Genomic DNA, 20,578 nt, shown 5'->3' on the forward strand with positions numbered 1-20,578 from the left:
TGAGAGGGAAAGGGGAATTAGGAGTGTAGGAGTGGGACAAAGATGCCCCAGAAGCTCTGGGCACTGTGGGAGAGCACAAGGGAGCTGGTGGGACAGGGGACTGTAGACAAAGCATTGTAACTGAGCAGGGGGAGGAATATCACCCAGCAGGAAGGAGATGGCATGGCAGCAGGCTGCTGCACACACATGGTGTGGAGAAAGCGATGCTTTTCCTGAAGAATGTCAGGGTTATCCTTGCTGCCAACAGAAAGTTCACGCTGAGGAAGAAAGGTTGTGGTACAGCTGCATGCAGGCAGCAACCTGCCACAGCCACATCCTTACAGCCTGCACCTCTCTGGGTGTTTTCTGGGGAGTAGCAGAACGTTTTCAGCCTTGCTTTACATTAGCAACAAAGAACATAGAGCATGAAGGACTTGGAGCAAGCATCAATGCCAGCGAACAGCGCATCCCTGACTGTGCTGGGAGCTTTGGACCAGCTTGGGAAAGTTTGTGGGGATCTGGGTGGCCACGGGATGGCGTCTCGTGGCTTGCAAAGCACAGGACAGTGTTTTGTGAGCAGTGGTAATAGTGCCTGAAGTGCTCTGAACTGCACTCAACCTGCAGCTTCTGTTGCTAGAAGCTTCTAATGTTTTCTTGCTTTTCACTCACAACGTAACCTCTTCCTTCAGAGTCAACACTAATTTTCCAGAGTGAGGGTTTGGACTTCTTCACACTAATAACCTTAAAGCTGATTAAAAAATGGTTCTCTGTGGCTGTAAGGATAACGCAATCCCGTGCTAGAGCGGACTTGGATCAAATTTACTGACAACCTGAAATGAATGAGTAGGCCCTGCTCACAGCAAAAGAGCTTTCCTAGGAGTACACTGCACATTGGCTGTTTTCCCGGCCCTGTGGAGCCTTTCAGGAACCTGCTGTGGCACATTTCGGTTGGGTTTAGGGGATTGCAGTGTACAAGTTAGGTTTTTTCCCAAGTGCTGATGCTGCAATGTTCCCATCAGACCGCACGCAGGAAGCATCTTCCTATTCTTTCTCCTAATGGGCACACACAGACCTGGATCTTGGAGAATATACAGCAGCTTCAGCTCTGTAACCTGCAGCACACAGGGAATGTCTGCCTGCATGGAGAGCATCCAGCCATGGAGCTGTACGCTGCTGCCCTGTCCAGGTGAGTGCTCAAGTAAGGCTGGCCAGAATGCGTCTGCTGCTGCTTTTGACAGAGATTTGGTTATTTACTGAAAACCAAAGTGTAAAATGGGGCAGCACCAGCTCTAGGCTGTGTGTGAGAGCTGCCTGCAGAGTCACGGTGTGGGCTGGGACGGTCCATTTGCTGCCTTCCAGCTCTGTGACCTTATCCAGTCTGGAAAGGAGCTGGGGGGAGGTGGGGGAGCCTTACGATCTTCGCAAAGGGCTTTGAGATCCCTCCACAGCAAGTGCTGTGCTGGGGCTGAGTACTATCAGCACTGCTGCTGCTGGGAATTCTGGTTTGTCCCCTGGATCAGTGACTGGCCTTGTTGTGCCTGTGCTGCACGAAGTTTTGACTGGAGCTGGGAGTGGTTTCTCTGCTCTTTCATAGTTTGCCTTCTCCTTCGCACGTCTCCAGCAGGAAGTGCAGATTCAGCAGGCATTGTATGCCTCAGCAGCCTGCCAGCTGCCTTGCTGAAGCTAATTCACAATTCAAGTCACTCCTGATAAGTTTGCAAACAATGTGCAGTGATTTCTGAGCTAGATAGCAGCTGAGCTGAACTCCTCCACTTCCAGCCTGTCAGTTGGACAAAGCTCTGCGCTTACTTTGTAAAGCTCATGGGTGAAACGTGGCCTCAATATTTTGTGCTTCTGTGATGTTTCATAAAGTTCTTATTTGTTTAGGAGTAGCTTTGAGTGTCATCATTATAATTGAAACCCTCAAATGAGTGTGTGGAGACACAGAGAGGGTGTATGATTAGTGTTGGTTGAATATGAGTCAGAAATTGAACCCAGGCAGTTTAGTTCCTCGATCATTGGATAATTGTGTTGCCCCCTCTATAACACACTGGAAGAGCCCGGGAATTTCACTGGGAATAACTCCAGTGAAAACACGAGCAACATTTTTTTCTTCAGCTAACTTCATGTGGCAGCCACTGGAAGTGTGCTCTGAGGAAGTGGCCCAGAGGAAGCGACTCTGCACTTGTGGCTCATCAGCCCTGGCAGGAAACAGCAGGTCAAAGTTAGAAGGAACTTACTTAAAAGCTAATGAGTGAGTGGTGCAGCAAGCACTGCAAGAAAGCAGGGCTCAACACTCAGCAGGGGAGCTTGGGGTTCTCTGTCTCCATCCTTATTCCACTTCCTCTCTTCTTGTTCACATCTGTTTAACCAGAGAGATGCCAAGGTGATGATCTATGAGATGAGAATTTGTAGGTGAGACTGTGCCCTCTCCTGATCGGAGCACAGCTTCCTCTGGAAAATGGGGCTGGTGCAGAAAACACACTGTTTAATCTTACTCAGTATGTTTTTATGAAATTAAATTAAATCCTCATGACTCTGTATTTCAGCTTGGCAGATACTGTTTTTTTCAGACATGTAAGGTCAGTAGTTGCAAGTGTAGCAGCCTAGAACTGCAGGGTTTGACCATTCTGTGCAAAAATTGGTACAATACAGTGGCAGAAACAGGAACATATATTGCTTCTGCCAGATGACAGCAGAGTATTTTTCCTAGGTAGGCTTTGGGAAGCCCTCTTTAGTGCACGAGGTCACATCACAAGCAGACTTACATTTTGGAGTGAATTTGTCTCTGTGCCATGAGTTGGGTCAGGGTTTTTTTTACGCCTCCTTTAGTATTGGGATTGAAAATTCAAGTTGGAGAAACGTGAAAGCAATTGGGCCTAATCCATTCCTGTTGTTACTCTTTTTGTTTTCGCTGGAGTTACTCCAAGGCTGAATTCAGCATATGATGAACAACTTGTTCTCAAAAGTTGGAACTTAGGGGAGAAGGTTTTAGAGATGATCACGCAACTCTGGGGCTCCTTCTCAAACAGCTGAAGCTCCCACAAGAGGGATGATATTTGGTGAGTTCAGGTTATTGAATTTAGTACAAGATTCTAATAATAAGCCCTCTAGTCATAATAAGACATTATTATCCCTTAGAAGAATTACTTGAATAAAACCCAACTGCTTGCTTAGATTAGATGGAAAAATCCTGTTGATGTCACTTACCAGCCAGCTGCACAGATACCAACCTTGAGCAAACACAAATGGTTCTGAGCCTGGTAATCCTCGTCCTGCTCCCTTTCCTCTCACCTTTTCTGGGACCAGGCCCTTCAGGGTTGCTGCCTGTGAAATGTTCACTGCTCTTCATGCACTGAACATCTCAGCTGCAGCCCAGGGAAGTCTCCAAAGGGGTTACAAGCCCTAATTCTGTCTTGGTTAGATGGAAAAAGGAGGGTGCTATGGAGAAGCTGAGTGTTACCAGCTGAGGACCAGGTGCTGTTTATTGGAGTTTGGGGGTTTTTTTGGTTTGCTTTTTTGGGGGGGGCGGGGATCAAGGATATTGCTGTTAAGAACTAAGATGAAACTCCTTACAAATTTGCCAGATGCACCAGTCCTCACTGCTGGTTAATTCCTCCTGTGTTCCTCTGAGCTGTTGGAGGGGTCATGGCAGAGGCAAGATCCCCATGGTAAAATTAAGCTTTTCCTTCTTGGAGAAATAACCATTACTGTCTCTCTGGCTCACTCTGTTTCATTTACTTTCTAAACAACTTAGATCACAAAGGGCTCCAGGAGGGGTGCAGCTCTTCCAAAGAAAAGGCCTGGATGACTTTCTCCAATTTAAGAGAGTCTTGTGAAAGTTGTGCTTCCTGCCTTTGCCCAGAGAAGAGGATTTATAACAGATGCTTCTGCAGCCTTCACTGTGTGTGATTTGGAAGGTGGAGGATACACCAATCTTGCTGTGCTTGGGAGGCCAGGGCAGCCTTCTGCTGAGCAACACAAGTCCTGGCTGACTAATAGAAAATCCCAGAGCCCAGCTGACACAGAGATCCCCTCTTGCACAAGCTCTGGTGTGTTGGGGCACATCTCCTCAGCAGCTTTGCTCAGGCAGTTTCCAGTGCCACAGCCATGGTATGTCCTTGGTCTTGCTGAGGTTGAGCACTTCTCTGTTACCCTTTGGTTTTCACCTTCTTCCTCCTCTACTTCTGACACAGGGCAGGGGATGCCAGCTGATCTCCCTGCTGCTTCTCCTTCCAGACTGTCTCTATTTTCAGTGATCCAAGCTGCAGTTTGTACCCCCACAGCCCTGACTAACAAGGATGGTACAGAACATGCTAAGAATAGAAACAGGAAAGGCCATTTATAGTGCTTATTACACTTAATTAGGACTAGAGGAAGTGCTTCCTTAATGCCTCAGCTGATGCACAGAGCAAAATACTTTCTTCAGCAGTTAGATATTTCGGAAGTGGCAAGGAAGAACCCCTCACTTTTAAAACCAAAATAAAACAACTTCCACTGTTACTTGTCTTGACCTATTTCTCTCCACAGCAGAAAATGCATCACTAATAAGCTTGTCAGAGTAATGGTCAATGAGATGCTGTTTTGCTTATATCTGAGGAGATTATAGGGAGAAGGCAGAAAATTTGATGTATTCTACACAGTTACTGACCCCAAGGCCAGTGGAGCAAACACCAGGTAGCCAAGAAAAGCAGAAAGAATAGTTAACATCTTACAAACCACAGTGCAGAGGGATTATCACACCAAACTTTGGTTAAAGTTCACATGGCAAAGAGGATCTTTGTCTTCTAGCTGCTCCTACTGTTTGTGCACCATGCTGCTCCAAGACATAACCACTTCCCCAACTTTACTTGGTCATCAAGAGGGCTGTAATTTGGACCAAGGCTTTAATATTAAACCAAGCATGTTTTTGCCCAGCTTAAGCACAGGGCAGGACGGGGTGGATTTTTCCTTCCATGGCTGTATTTCTGCAGGGCACACAAACACCATATAAATGTCTGGACTTATACAATACGATAGGAATTTGACAGAGTTCAAAGGTGGGATGTGGTCAGACTCCTTGTGTGCAAACCTTGCCTTCTCTGAGAGTCCAACACCAGGTAAGACAGTAGGCTTGTGCCTCCTGCCCTGCTGTGCTCTTATTTTGTCTCCTGTTTGAGCCTTCACTTCACTTCCCTTCAAGCACTTGGCTCTAGGAGTTGGTGCATCTCATCTTTCACTTTGAAACTACCTGTTCCTACTAGCTATTGAGTCACATGGGAATTGCAGATCCTAACAGTTTGGAAGCTAGAAGATATAAAAAAAATAAAGCCTTAAAAAACTGTATTGTCTTAATTCCCGGAGGAGGTGGATTGTAACTCATGTCCTTGAATACTCTGGTTAGGTGCTCAGCCCATTTCCCTTTTTGTTTATTTTGCTGTATGAAATATTTGCCCAAGGACTTTCTTCTATCCCCAGGTTAGTAGTAATGCTTGTGGAAAAAGACTGACTGCTTCTTAAAAGACTATCAAGTCCGGGTAGAGGACACAGACAAGCAGGCTGGTGTGGGGAATTGGTAGGGGTGTTTTGGATGAATTATTACATGACCTCGCACGGTAATCATTTGATTCAAGCATGAACTTTCCTGAAGCAGAGAATTTTGGGCTCTGGGTTCAGCTGTGAGAGCTGAGTATGGCTTTCCAGATGGGCATCCAGACTTCTTGAAGAAAATCCCAGTTCAGTCTTGGCCATCAAGGCACTGGATTTCTTCCTTGATGCTCTCCCGGAGCTCCATAAATACTCTGCGTCCCAGAGAGGCTGTGACTTATTCAGGGGCTGTTGGTCAGACCTGCCTGCAGAGGCCACTGAACCTGAGAGCATCGAGGGTCATGTCAGGGCCAGGCCCTGGCAAGTGCTGCGGATTTTATGGTTTTTTGTTCCCTTGAATTTTGCTGTAGTGCATGGCCATACCTCAGGACTTCCAAGGGCTGCTTCCCTAATCTCTCCGGCAGGATTACTGCTGCTGGAAATCATGAGAGTTTGGACTAGCTATCAACTTTATCAGGAAAGCTTCTTTCCGGCCAAGCCAGTAAGAGCTTTGCTAAGCGGGAATCTTGGGTTGAAGCTGCTCTTCTCATATTTCACAGATGGCCTCAATGAATGATTTACTAGGAGAGTAAAAGATTAGCCAGATTCCTCCAACTGCATCTCAAGTCATATAAAGCACTTGGTTTTATTGGAGCCTGGGCAATTCCTAATTCTTTAGCCTCGTTGGACTGTTTTACAGTGACTAATTGCCCTGTGCTCCCTCCCTGGGAATCAGGTGTCTCCTGCGGAGGGATCCACACTCCTCGCACAAGCCTCACCCATGCCCTGGAACAGCCATGCCAGTGAAGGCTGCTGCACATGGGCAGGTACCCAACGGCTTTGAGACGTGATGTCTCCAGCTGTATTTTACTGGAGAGGCTTGTGTCCTGGGAGGGAGATGGTAAAGGGAATTCTTAATATATGCAATGAGATGTTCCCATAAAATTATCAAAAGCTTTGCAGAATCTTCCTGTGGAGAAAACCATCACTGCAGAGTTCAAGTGAACAGTGGTTTGGGAAGGGCAAACCCTCTTGCTTTAATATTTTAACTTGTCTTCAAGGCTTGGATGAGCTCTTCTGGGGGAAGGGAGATTACCCCATGTTTGCCTGTTACAGAGTTTCTCACATTTTTCTCCTTTACACTAGGCAACCAGAACTCTGTGTCTGTCTCTCTGTGGCAATTTCTATGGAGTCTGGCTGTTTTAAAAGACTGCTGTACTGATTTAAACATCCAAATTGGAAAAGCAAGGTTTAAAGTGGACATACTTTTTCCTTTAGAGTGAGACTTGTTAAAGATCTTTGTTAAATTATTTACAAGGGGTCTCACAAGATGAACAGATCTTTGCATGTAATCATTTATATGACTTCTATTGTGCTTTTCTCCCCTGCCACTAAATCAAAACACAATCATGAGATCACCAAAGGGTTTGCAGGGAGGGTCGGCCTGTTGCTATTGATATATGAAGTGTACATGCCAGAAAGTCTAAAGCAGTATTGGCACGTGCTGATCTCCTGTGAACAGTCTTTGATTTACAGCCGTCAGAGATGAGAGCTCTGGGGCTCGCTGGGGGAACCAACCTCTAGCAGAAATGCTTAAAATACTCGGAATTTAGCCAACAGGCTAAGAAAAGAGGGATTTGTATCTTCCTTTCTCTCTGCTGTGATCTTCTCTCATACAACACCTAAAGTTACGCAAGACACAGGGATGAGAAGAATGTCTTTGTCCCCAAGACATTCCAAAGTTTTTGAAGATCCTCAGTCTGCCCCAGAAGTACAAGGATAATAAAATTTTCTACTTTTCTGATTTTTGCATCACCATTTGGACAGAAAAATTGGGGCTGAACCTACACTCTGGCAGCTCCTCTTAGTTGAACCTGTGGCATAAAGGAGTCCCCTTGATTAAAGCTCCCCCACCACAGTTCTTCAAGGCTAAAATTTTGGCGCAAGTTATAGCAGGGTGAGGGAAGAGTTACATAAAGTACAAAATTCTGTCTTCTTCTCAGTGAAGGTAGAAATAAAACATTTATGCACATTTCCGGTACAGAACTTTATCTACCACCAGTTGTGTCTAGTATAAATGAGTTGTGCATTGGCATTTGTTGCACAATTTTTCAGGCCTATCAGTCAGAAGAGCAGACCTTCATTTTGAGATGAATGTGTCTTCCCCATGATCCAACTGGCCTGTAGGAGCAGAATATTAACACCAAACATAATTTTAAAAGCAAATGGCATCCTTTGATGTTTAAATATAATAAAGGACAGCCTGTGTTTCTGAGGGCAACACCAAATCTCAGGGGATTATTCACCATGGCAATTTTTTTGAGGATATTAAGTCACTCACACAGATTTTATCCACAGGCTGCCAGGCCAGGGGAATCCCTGGGGTTGCTTGAATGTGATCTCCCACCAGTGACCATCGAAGGTCGTGGAGCCCTGCAAGTCCTCATCAAAGATTGAGACTCCGCTTCTCATTGCCAAGCAGGTGTGGCCATTGATCATGCTTTGAAAAGGCACTGTCAAAAGATGGAGAAATTAACAGGATGAATTGAAAGTTGTGAGAAAACACTGTGAAAATAGTGAATTTCCTTGATTTTTGAATCTCTCTCTTGTTATTTTCAGATGTAAGATCATTGTGCCAGATGTACCAAATGAACACCTGGGACCCTGATGTTGTACTCAGAAAAGGCGCCGGGCCATGATTCCAGCCTTTTGCTGTGCATCCCACCATGTTTGCATGTCTGGAAGCCTCTGTCAGCAATGGTGGGACAGCTCTGCAATACATTGCTAGAAAACATTCCTTTTGCAATGCTGTCTTGCTTTTTAGTCTGTTCCTCCTGTTATTCTATTCCTCCTGTCACTGCCAACGCAGCAGTGGACCTGCTCCTACAGAAGGGGTTGTTCTCCATGTGCCTGCCCTTGTCCATGCACACATTGAAGATACCCCTTTCCGAAGGCAAACAGGAATTGGAAAAAGCAATAAGCTAAAAATTGAAATAAAAATGTATTTATGACATTACTTAAAATGCCTGTTTCTCACCATTTTGTGAGGATCCCATCTGACACTGGCATGAGGGCAATTACTTGGAAGCAGAGAGGCAGGGATAAGAAAGGAAACAGCTGTGATCCCTTTTTGGAGTGTTTGCTCTTATTCATCCCCTTAGATTTATCCCAATGTAAATAACCTTTCAGATCTCTTTACAAAGTGATTGCTAAGTGGGACTGAGGAGAAGGTATTCTGTAATGTAATAATTTCTGTCTTTTCTCTTCATTTTCCTGCTTGGTCATAGAGAGGAAATGTAGCTGGTTGTTAATTCGAAAGCATTTGTTGTGGTGATGGCATAATAGATATGAAAGTTCACAGGACTCTGATAACTGCCAGTGTATTGAGGCTTTCAGATGAAAAAATGAAAGCTGCCTGTAAAGGATTCCCATTTGTAATGGAAACCCCACAACACCATAGGACAGCTGCTTGCCTGGGATCTGTACCTCATATGTAAGGAACCAGAACAGACGTGCTCTATTGTACAAAAGGTACAACCCCACAGAGACAGGTAAATCATTCTTTATAAGGGAAAAACATCATCTAAAATTAACGCTTTCTGTAAAAGATGATTTTCAGGGCTTGCTTGCTATCCAACATAATTAAAAATATGGCTTAAAATACATAAGTTATGGTCTTTTATATTCTAATGCCCTAGTAACCTCCTCTGGAGATGGATTTGGTGCTGCTGCAAGTGTGGCTGGAGAGCTGGTGGGGTCTGGTTTGGCAAGGAGCTCTCCTGTAGTTGAGCAAAAGGTGGCAAAAGTTTCCTGGGAGATGTTGGGTCTGGAGTCTTTCCTCTCCTCAAGCCACTCTGTGCTTTACCTTGTTCTCCATATCAAATAATGTGGTGAGGTTTCATTTGAAAATGAGAATGAAAAAAAACCAGTCCAGGGCTGAAGCTTTACCAAACAGCTGGAAATTAGGAAAGGCTAAGCTGTGATGCAAAGGTAACACAAATTTCATACAAAAGGCGAACTTATGAAAAATCTCTATCTGGTTGTTTTGGGATGCTTTTATTTTTCATGGGGTATCTTTGCAAGGGTTTCAAACACATCCTTGGGCTTCAGTGTGACCATGTTGCTTGGGAGGCTGCCACAAAGGGTCCCTCAACAAAACAAGGGTATTGCCATGAAGTTTGGGGAGGAGGAATAATCCCCCCATGAGTTCCCCATGAGCCTCCTTGTTGGTATATTTTTAGCAATGACTCCTTTTATTTCACTCTGTGTCAGGAAATTCTGTACTGAGCTTTCCAAAGTGCCACGCTGTGCCGGCAATGTCACAAGGGCAAAGCATGCCTGTGTGGAAGAGTTTATCTAATATTAATTCCCTTAACTTCGGCAGATCCAAAGATTTCCTCCCATCCTTTCTTCTCTCCACTTTTTGGTTATTTCTTCAAATAACCAAACCAAGGAAGACAGCAAACCTTGTAGAACAGGGGTGACAAAATTATGAAAATAGAATGTCAAGATTAACCCAATTGCAGTCTCAGTGTGCACAGACACAGGAAAGTGAAGGTACAGAAGGAAGCTTTCAAAACTTTGTTTCTTTGCCAGAGCTCAATCTCCAGACACTAATTTAGCTGTACTAGAAATGCATGTAAATGTGTTCCTCTGTTAAGCAATATATTCTCTGCAAAGCAGCTCTGGAGCAGCTGTTAGCTACAGGCTTTCCACAGATTGAGGTCTCTGGGTCAGGAACACTCATCTTCCACCAGCACAGCCCCCTGCACTGCTCCACACATCCGTGATCTGTCTTCAGGCAAGGTGAGTTCCAGGTTTCAAAATGCTGTAGCTCAGCTGATGACAGGCTGAGGGCAGATAGAGTGTTTGTTGCTCTGCCAGAGGGAGACGACATGTCGAGAGACTCAGCACTGTCCCTTGTCACACCTTCGCAGAAAACAGCATTGACTTCACTGTGAGGAGCAGTGCCTGGCTGCTGCATGCTCACTGCAAGTCACATAAGATGCTGTTCCCATGCATTCAAACACAGACAGTTCGTTTTCTTTAAGTTGGTCTTCTTTTTCCAGTGCCTTCAGGCTCGCAGAGCACCCATGGCCAGATGAGACACTGGGCCTGAAGGAGAGCAACCTTAACTTTGTTGCTGCTAAAGACAGAGATTATATTTAATGTAAAAGTTATTGTCTTGGGCAACCTTCATCTCACCAGTGCACAATTCCAGAATGCTTTAAATTAAGTCTGGAGGCTAAAAGTGTATTAGTCATTGCCCATACATCTTGGGGGAAGCAGGGCTCTCTAAAGTTACTGTTAGCATCAGGCATCTGGTTTTATGTTTATAATGATTTATTCAGCAATGTGAGATAGGTAAGAAACCATCGTGGAAGACAAACTAGAAAAGATTGGGTTTTTCAAAGCTCTGAAGCCATTGCTAAGTCAAAGTTGTCTGACTTCAAAAGGAATATATAACTTGATTAGATTCTTTAAACAATGTACAATGCTCACAAAGTTGGCAGCTATTATTAGAGGCAGAGTTGGTAGCAAAGCCTGCTCTGGAGGTTCATGTCCCTTCTAAGTACAAGACCCTGTTCTTATGTCATGACTCTAGCTTTTGTTTTTTTAAGAAAAAAATTCAGCTAAGTACTTCAATAGCCTGTGAGAGCCAGGGAAGACTACATTATTTTTTCCAGTGTTATAATAATTCAGGAAATCCTTTCTTTGGAAAGATCTAATGCTTCCATACTTTGAAAGGGGGACTTGAAATCCAATGTGGGAAGATAGGCTTTGTGCTAAAGAGAGTGTGTTGCCATTGCTATAAGGGTCTGGCCACAGTTTTTTCAGTTTTATGAGACTCCGAAGAAGTCTAGTTTGTGTCTGTGCAGTAGGGCTTTGCAAGGGCTTAGCTAAGATTAGACAAGAGTCTCTGCTCGTGTCTCCTTGTGCCTGGTCCTCATGGGCATGTGCTGGTGGTGGAACTGGTCTTTCCTTGCAGGGACCAGCTCTTGTGCAGCAGGACTTGGGGAGAGAGAAGGGGAAGCCCATCCACTGCAGTGCTGACATTCTGGAGCAGGGATGGGGACTGTGCCTGGAAGCAGGAGCCAGTGGGACAGGGCAGGTTGGGAAGGATAGGCTGAGAGGTTATGGTTCCATGCCTGTTTGATCCCCTCTCCCAGCCTGATTCGTATTCCCTTCCTCTCCTACCAGGAAAGACGCTCACAAGCAATAATCCTCATTCCCTCCAGGCATGGATCAGGCAGGGAACACAACACTGGCTGCAGCTGCCCCAGGTTGTAGAGCTCCCACCTCAAGGGCAGGAGGGCAGCCCAGGCCCTCCTGGGATGTATTTGAAAGCTGCATCTGGAGATCCTCTACTCTTCACTGAACACACAGTTGCTCACCTCACCCACTTTTTTGGATAAAAGATGCTGTTCTGTCTTGCAGCTGGTGCACTCAGCAGATTCAGTCTCCACAGTGGCAATCCCAAGCTGCTGGGCAGGGACTTCTCAATTTTCTTTCTGTGACACAGAATGGATAAATCCTTGTCATTGATCTGTTCTCTGCCTTACCCTCCCTCCCTGGTGAAAAGCCACAGTGAAGGGACACACAGGGCTAGGGAGCCAGATGTGCCAGCAGCCAGAGCAGGCTGGAGATTTCCAGTGCCTTCTGTTTTCCTGCAGGGTGAAAAACAGGTCTATGCAACTATAACTGCATGCAGGCACTGGATTTACTTATCTTTTTTTTTTTTTTTCATTCTCCAAAACACCCCTTGACCCAAGGGATGACCCACCTTGGGTTTGCCATCCTGCAGAGGAAAAATCCAATAAAATGTTGTGGATTTGGGGGGAGAATACCGCTCATGGAGAACTTACCAGGGCTCTGCTCTAAACTCAGCATGCCTGTGCCTCCAGGTTCAGCCAGTCCTGAGCAGAGTCTCCTGTCAGACCTGCAGCCATCCCACAATGAAAATAAACAACCCATGTTTTGCATGGTTGCCCTTCACCTGGGGCGAACCCTACACATACCGCCTGTCCCATTGCTCTTTGTCCTGGCCAAGGCACCATGTCACAGATGTCACAGCAAACCCTGAATGCCTCTGAGTGACATCCATACTGTGTGATACACACAGCATGAGAACCAAACTGACACTCGGTGTGGGGAGTTCATGGAGCTGCTGGAAGAAAGCGAGTATCCCACTCCTGCTCGAGTTAAAAGAATATCCCAGCACTGGATCCACCCAGCTCAGCTAGAGCAGGGCTGCTTGGCCAGACAGGCCTGGCTCTCTCTCCAAAGTGGATGAGTGCCAAAGGGGATTTTAAATTTCCAGATGATTTAAAATAAAAATAAAGCCTCTGCTGTAAACTGGCTTTGAATGGATGCCTCCCCTTCAGCCAAATAGCTGGCTGATATGGGTGAGCTGACTGGGCAATAAAACCTTTCACTGCAATCTGGTGCATGGTGAGCACTGGCCAGCCCTATGTTGAGGGTGGCAGCTGGACGGGGCTCCCTATAGAACCCTCCAGCCCTCCCCATGGAGCCTGCTCTCCCCACAAGCCTGCCCTCCTCATGGAGCCAGCCCTCCCCACAGAGCCTGCCCTTCCCACAGAACCAGCCTGCCCTGCTGCCAGGCAGGCAGACATGTTCCCAGAGCCCTCTGGCTGCAGATAAAAATCTTTATGCACTCTTCATTTCTGTTCTTTTCTTTTGGGGGGAGGGGAAAATGCTTTGTGAGAAGAAAGTTGGCAATAGTGGAATGGGAATGAAAGGATTTTGGGGGAGTGTTGTCCTGAACGTTCAAAAGGCACATGGATGTGTCACTTGGGGTTGTGGCTTAGCAGTGAACACTGTGCTGGGTTAATGGTTGGACTGGATGATCTTAGAGGGCTTTTGCACCCTAAACCATTCCGTGATTCTATCCTGGGGGCAGAAGTGGTGACAGGGTGACATTGCAGGACCCTGCGCACCTTGCTTGGGATCAGGACACAGATGTTGCTAAGCCAGCCCTGGGTGAATCCCTCTGCAAGCAACCTAAGCCTGGCAGCAGCCAATCAGCATAACAAGACTGGTGAATTAATTTCCAGTGTCCCTGGGCAGCCACTCAGCTGTATTCCGGGGCCCTGGGAGCCGGGGCAATTCTTCCACAGCCCCCATAGCCCAGTTTTACCTGCGCACTAGAGATCTGGGCATCCCCGGCCTGCATAGAGATGATCTCATTTCTCCCGTGCAGCTGCGGGGCGTTTTGTGAGCCCAGCCTGGGACACGCTATAGCTGTCGAAATGTAAGCAAGATGGCTCCCACATCCATGTCAATGTCAGTCAGGAAGGGCCATGGCAGGGAGGGGACACCATGGCTCTGCGGCCCATCACCTGCCCACTTTCCCCCTCCTGCTCGTCATCGAGGGTTTCAGAGACATCTTCTCACTTGTGAGTGGAGGCAGGGGTTGAAGGCAGCACACGTGGGATGCAAGGTCCGTGCAGTCCCCTCCTGTGTGAAGGTGATGCCGGGTGTGCATCAGCTCTGCCTTGCAGCACCTTCGGCAGCTCCTCCGCCAGGCATTGTGTGACTGACACAGGGAGGGGGGGACGTGTCTAGTCCTTGTTCCTGTTTCAAATGTCACTCGATTCCTCGTGGCATCTCACAAAAGACTGAATGGGCAGCAAACATAAAGGCAAAATAATCCTTATGCTGGGAATGCCTTTGAAGAGCCCTGGCCTGCCTCCACAGGCATGGGCTTGCACGGGGGATGCCACACAGTTCTTGTGTGTCTGAAGTTCTGAAGGTGGGAGACAGGATACTGACTACAATATTTACATGCGGATTAGAATTTCAAATTCTACATATATCTGTGTTGCTCCATGTTATTCATTTCTTCCTGACTTGATGTGTCTGGTCATTGAGTAAGAACCACAACAAATTTGGTTTTTTACCCTGCTCTTGTTTAGCTTTTTAATTACATCTCCTTTGACACTGCTCTCTGGCCTCAACAGATTCGTTTGTGATTCTCCTGTGATATGCATGCTGTAGCAGCAGATAGTAGCGCATAATCATTTAACATATGAATGCTGTCACAGACTTTAATCAAACTCAAAATTGTTGCCTTTGTGCCCCGCACTAACTCGTTCTGACTGCACAAAGTGAGCCCAGCTCCCCAACACAAAGAGCAATCAAAGTCTGGCTCTTTGTCTACTCTCTTTGCATAATTTCCTGAACCCTGCCCTGTTCCACCTGCTCACTAATGTTAAGCTTATTTATGGATAATTTATATGCAGCCCATTCCACAAATACATAAAATGCATGGATTTTTTTTGGAGGAGCTGTGGAAACAAGCCTTTAACCATGCATGTTCCCCTCCAGTCTGCAAGTCTTGAAGTCCAAATGCTTCATCAGCACTTTTTGAGCCTTCCCTGAAACACCGATGTGTTCCAGTCCTTGCACCGGGAATTCAAACACTCTTTTGGGGGATGGAGGATAAGGTGCAAATGTTGCTTTGTTTTGTTTTTTTAAATTTTTTTACCAAAACCACTGGCAGGATGGCTGGGCGGGATGCTCCCCACTCCAGCTCTCTCCACAGCCAGCAGAGTGTGTTTCTGCGGCGTTCCCAGCCCTGACCCTGGGGCTCCCGGAGGAAGTGCAGGGTTCCTGGAAAGCATTGTTCCCGCGTTTGTTTGTTCCACGGCCTTCCAGCAGCCACTGGGAAGAACCACAATAAAGGGCAGGGTACGGGAGCAGCTCCCGCAGAGGGGACCTGGCAAAGAGAACTGTGTGCCCTGGCTGGGCCTTCCTGGGCACAAGCCTGCACGACTACCCCTGCCCACACACAGCCAGCACCTCCCACCGCTGGTCCATGCCTGAGCCCACATCTGGGTGCATGCAAGTGTCCACTGGTCCCAAAGGCTCTTCTGCAAGGAGAACAGGCAGAGCTTTGCTGTCAAAGGCTCTCAGGTATGATCCCAGTGCAGCATTCAGAGGAGGATTGTTTCTCTCCCAAGCTGTCTCTCCAGGGCCATCACACCCAGAAATGTGAATGCAACCTCCGGGCCAGCCAGGCTGATGCTGGATATGTTTCAGGAAAGCCTCTGCCCCTGCTCTTCCCTTGGACTTATTCTTCAAGGCACCCATCACTCTCCTCCTGGTCCCCCACTCATCCCTGTGACCACCCCTGGGACTTCAACACAGTCCTGCACCAGCTCTGTCAATGCTGCACCTCCTGGGATGCTCACTCCAGGAAGACAGAGCCAAAAGAAAAAAAATCCAGCCTGTCTGCTGAACAAAAGGTCCAGGAGGAGGAAAAATAAACAGAGGAAGAGCCACAACATTCAAGAACTGGACATATCACTGTATACTTATATAATGACATGGTTCCCTAAGAGCTGTGTTTGCAGAAATGCTTCAGAAAAGGCATAAATTTTACATGAAATAAAATAAAAGCAAGCACAGCAGTGTCACAAATAGTGTCTGTGTCTGGCGCTCAAAACAGCTGATATGGTGACCTCCAGCCTGACAAAGTTGCCAGGCTCTCAAAGAGCACAGTGATACCCACTGAGAGGGGAAACTGAGGCATGAGTATGTGCCTCAGCTTTTCTCACCAAACTGGCAACAGGACAGAACTGTCCCTGGATGCTGGCCTGGCACACCATTGTGCCCTCTCCTACCCCATCCTCTTCCCATCCCAACCCACTCAATCTCATGTCATGTCCTGTTTTCTCATCTCCTCCCACCCTATCCAATCCATCCTATGGCTCTCCTTGTTCTGGTAAGATTGCACAGCTCACCATGCTGGGGATACTCAGAGACATCCTGCTCCCACTCCAGGTGCTGCACCAGTGCCAAGGGAAGGACCCATGGCAGCTTTTGTGTGCTGGGTAGGTCTGCAGGGAAAGGTTGGATTTCACCCATTGCCACCCAGCTCCTGTTAAGTGTGCATCAAAAACTTCTGTTTTCCAATGCAAAAAGTTTCTTCATGGTCTTTTTAGTTTTTTTTTTTTTTTGTGTAGGGCATGAATGGGAGTATGGGAGAACTGGAATTGACTCTTATTTCCAGCAGTTGCTGGCCTGACGTGGACAAATGACTCCTTAAGTATTGCAAAGACTATTAAAACTATTGCTGATAAAAGGCAAGAAGCTGGGAAAACAGACTAGACTGGACTATTTTTAGAAGCAGTGGCATCTGGACAGCATGAGAAATGCTTTGTACAAATTTAGTACAGCTGATGTTTGAACAAGAAGCTTGCTGGCGAAGCTGAAATCCCCCAGCACAGGGACTGTGACAAGCACAAACCAGCAGCTCCAATGCCAGCTAGGAACACCCTTGGTAAGGTGCCATTCAGGGTCACCTACAGCAGGTACACGAGGCTTCTACCGAGCAGCCAGCACTCAGGGAGGCTCTGGACAAGGATTTGCTGTGATGCCATGTCCCTGGGCGGATGTGTCACACCCTGGTGCCACCACAGTGGCATCTGTGCCAGTGGCCAGCTGCTCTGCTGGAGTTGGAGCAGGAGGCTGGGCAAAGTTTGTGTCCAAAAAAACAAACACTGTTAGCATTGAAAATAGCCAAACTATTTAAAAACTAAGTGCTGGTGACTCCTGACCCCGGACAATTTTGCCTGCCTCTATTTCTGCAGCAGCTGGGCTTGGGAGAGGGAGAAGCCCTGCAAGTGCAGTGTGGTGCTCCCCAGTTACAGGACATATTCGTCTTACATCCAGAGAGCCATTTAAATTGCTGATAGAAACCAGACATTGCCTGGCATGTATTTTCTCTCCACCCAGGCAAAGAATGAATCTCTCTCATCTCATCACTGATACATCCCTCTTGGTTTTATCTAGCAATGATTTGGATTTGGAATCAGGGTCCAACTTACTCCAGCTGTGATTGAGGGGACATTAGCATGGACCAGTGAGGCTTGAAGAACAAGTGGGACAGCTCCCCCCTGCAGACTTGTCCTGCACAGGATGAGGAATGTGGGAGGATCCAGCCAGGCATGGCCGAGAGGTGGGCAGCAGCTTGCAGTTTGCAGAACAATGGGATGGCTAATGCAGTTATCCCCTGCATCGTGTGGGACCGAACCCTGTGGGTGCTGCACAAGGCCCAGGACCCTTTGCTGCCCACTCTAAACCCAGACACCAGCCTGGAGTGGAGCTTTTGTGCAATCTGGCAGCAAAGTCCTTCAAAAAACCTGTGTAGTCAGTGCTGATGCCAGGGGAATGTCAGATTTGCTACCATGATCTGTTCATGGGTTCTGGGCCCTGGACTGATGTGTCCTCATCCCCACCAGCTCCATCACCTCCCCGCATGCCTCCCTGCCTGACCTACCTCTTTCATTATCCCTGTAGGACACTGCTCTTACTCTGCAGATTGGACCCCCTGCCCTCCCTTCCTCTTTGAACACAGCAGCCCCTGCACCACTACTCCCAGTATGGCTGTGTATACAGGGACTGGTTCCAGTCCTGGCAGGGAGAGTCAGGTCTGCCCCCAGATCCCAGCAAGGGCACAGGGTGCCACCGAGCTGGGGCTGAGAGGGAGCCCAATCCTCCAGTTACAGCAAAGGCAGCAGAGACACTCCTGACGGCTGTCATGATGGAAGTAATGAAAAAGTGCCCAAGTTAAATCCTGGCCATCTGTCTCTGTTTTGCTAACCCACTTCTCCAGTTGGAGCTGGCAGCTCAACACTCGGCTGGCTATGGACCTTTTCCAAAGGTTATTGGAGGGAGTGTGAACCATCTTGCCATAGTCGAGGGCTCCCAGAGCAATTCCTTCATGGAAAAAGCTCTGGGTGAGTCCTAGACACAGCACTTGGGCACAGATGGGGCAGTTGTGTGTGGTTGGGAGCCCCTCAGAGCCAGGGCACCCAGGTTTGCAGCCCAGCAGCAGCAGAAGAGGAAGGCACAGGGAGAGGGAACCAGGAACCAGGGAGGGGGTCTGGGCACAAAACTTCCTTTGTGTGGCCCAGACACACAGTGGCCACAGCGCCCCTGAGAAACCTGGTTCTCTTGCCCAGAGACAGAGCAAAGCTGTCACTTCCCTTCCCCACACTGTGTTTGCTGCAGTTGTTCATTGTTTGTATTTGGACATCCACTGGGTATTGGTGAAAGCACTGAGAGCCCAGACTCACAGAGTTTCATATATTTCAACACCAATGATTATTCATCCAGTAATTTCAGATTGGAGTGTGGTTTTTATTATCTGCTACTCTTCGGTCTCCTGTTTAAAACGTTTCCAGTCCAGGCACAGGAAGAGCTGCCCTGTGCCCAACCAGACACACATGCAGCAGAGCTCACTGGCACAAAGCACTTCCCAAACATCTTGGTGAGCACGCAGCATGGGGAAACAACCCAGCTTATCACAGCGACCCTCATCTTTCCCCAAAGGAGACTCTGTTTGCTATGGTGATGACCTCTGTCTCCATAACCAATCATTAAAACAGAGTATTTATTCCCTATCTTCTGTTTCTCCTGGAGAATACAGTCATGTCCCAGAGTCAGCAGTCCAATAATTCCTGTCCCTGCACACTGTGACCCCCACAAGCAGGAGAGACATTGTCCCAGGAAAACATCTCCAGCCAACGGGGAAAGCTCCTGAAGGGAGCAAGGGATACTGGGCTAGCTGGGAGGCAAACACAGAGCTGGTTGAGAGCCGGGACTGCTCTGCTGAGCAGGACGTCAAAGCATTTCCCAGAACTTTCCTGCCTGCAGGTGGGGGAAGAGCCTGAAAAGAGTTGATGCAGATCGATGGTGCGTTGTTTTTCGATCTTTTTTTTTCCTATATACACTTTGCAATGCCTCAGCTGCCACACGGCAGGTGTGACACGAGAGCATGGAGAGATGCCATCTGAGGGCAGCCAAACCTCCATATTCACAGCCCTCCAGAATCCCTGCGCACATCCTGCTCTGCACACCTGGATGGTTCTGCAGGTCTGGTGCAAGGGACTTGCAGCTTGGGAGTTTAACAGAGCCTGAGCAGAGAAAGAAGGGCAGCAGAAGCCTGTCCTGTGCTATGAGTTACCAACCCAGACTTCAGCAGAGGATGCCCTGAAGAGCCCTTTGCAGATAAGGCTGTTGGATCTGCCACCTGCCCTGATTTCAGGCCCTTATGGCTGCCCAGCGTGCAGGGAAAAGCTGTGCCACCCTCCCACCTCAGGCCACTCACAATAGTCAGTGCCTGAGAGAACATTTGGGCTCTGAGCAGAGGGAACAGCAATCCAGCTGAAATGTTGCACTAAAAATAGCCCCATGTCTGGGTGGAAGCACACTGTGGTTGGCTGGGGTTTCACATCCCTGAGAAAGCCTGAGCTGAGCAGAGATCCTTCACTCCCGTAATTGTCCACCTTCCCCCTCTCCCTCCAGAGACACCCTGGGGACTAACTAAATAAATGGCTTTCCACAGGACAACAATGGCTCCTGTGATCAATCTCCATGAGATGTGGTTTGGTAGCTTTGCAAGAATCAAGCCAGCTGCCAGTATGGCCCAGAATAAATGAGAGGCTGCAACAGGGCTGTGGGGATGGAGAGGTGAAATGCTGGGGCCAAGGAACACAGCCCAGACCACTCCAGAAATGGGACTGCCTGGGAGGGAGTGGGGGATGGGTGACCCTGGGGAGCTGCAGTGCTGCCCTGCTTTGTGGATGATGCAGAGGGAAGAAAATAAAGACAAGTTTAAGAAAGAGCTGATGAGAGATGCGCATCTCAGGGCATTTAATTTTAGCAGAGTCAGGCTACCAAGGATGTGGGGTGTTCGTTCATTTGACTCGGCTGGTTTGGGTTTTCATGAAGTGCCTCCTAGAGCCACAAAAGCCAAACTCCAGATTAACCCAAGTTTGCTGCCACAGTCACGTTACAGCACTCAGAATTGCTACTGCAGTCTGCACCAGACCTCATCCATGTGGTTTCTCCACACAGAATTCCCTGTTTTTCACTGTCCAGAGGGAAAAGAAAGATGAAGGTGGATGCTGGGTAACACAATCCGGACAGCCTCTGCCTCTGTACCCAATAAATAACCCACACTTGAGACCCCTCCTGCCTCTCCAGTGCCTGGTGCTGGAGCAGC

The 20,578-nt window shown here is 47.7% G+C and overlaps 1 long non-coding RNA gene across 2 annotated transcripts in view; it reads right to left on the minus strand.

The window, feature by feature from the left end:
• Positions 1–5,105: 5,105 nt before the first annotated feature.
• The window catches only part of LOC108448851, a 15,908-nt gene continuing 435 nt past the window's right edge, over positions 5,106–20,578 (minus strand). Inside the window, exons 1-4 of one of the 2 annotated variants that reach the window (XR_001864896.1) lie at positions 12,411–13,053; positions 11,940–12,056; positions 7,886–8,057; positions 5,106–7,725 (exon numbers count right to left, since the gene is read on the minus strand). This is a non-coding gene — a long non-coding RNA (uncharacterized LOC108448851). Of the gene's footprint in view, positions 7,726–7,885; positions 8,058–11,939; positions 12,057–12,410; positions 13,054–20,578 lie in introns of those variants that run through there. The other variant, XR_001864893.1, reaches the window with a different exon arrangement.

This window comes from Corvus brachyrhynchos, unplaced genomic scaffold, assembly GCF_000691975.1.
Source record: "Corvus brachyrhynchos isolate BGI_N302 unplaced genomic scaffold, ASM69197v1 scaffold220, whole genome shotgun sequence".
In the NCBI taxonomy this organism is placed as follows: Eukaryota; Metazoa; Chordata; class Aves; order Passeriformes; family Corvidae; genus Corvus; species Corvus brachyrhynchos.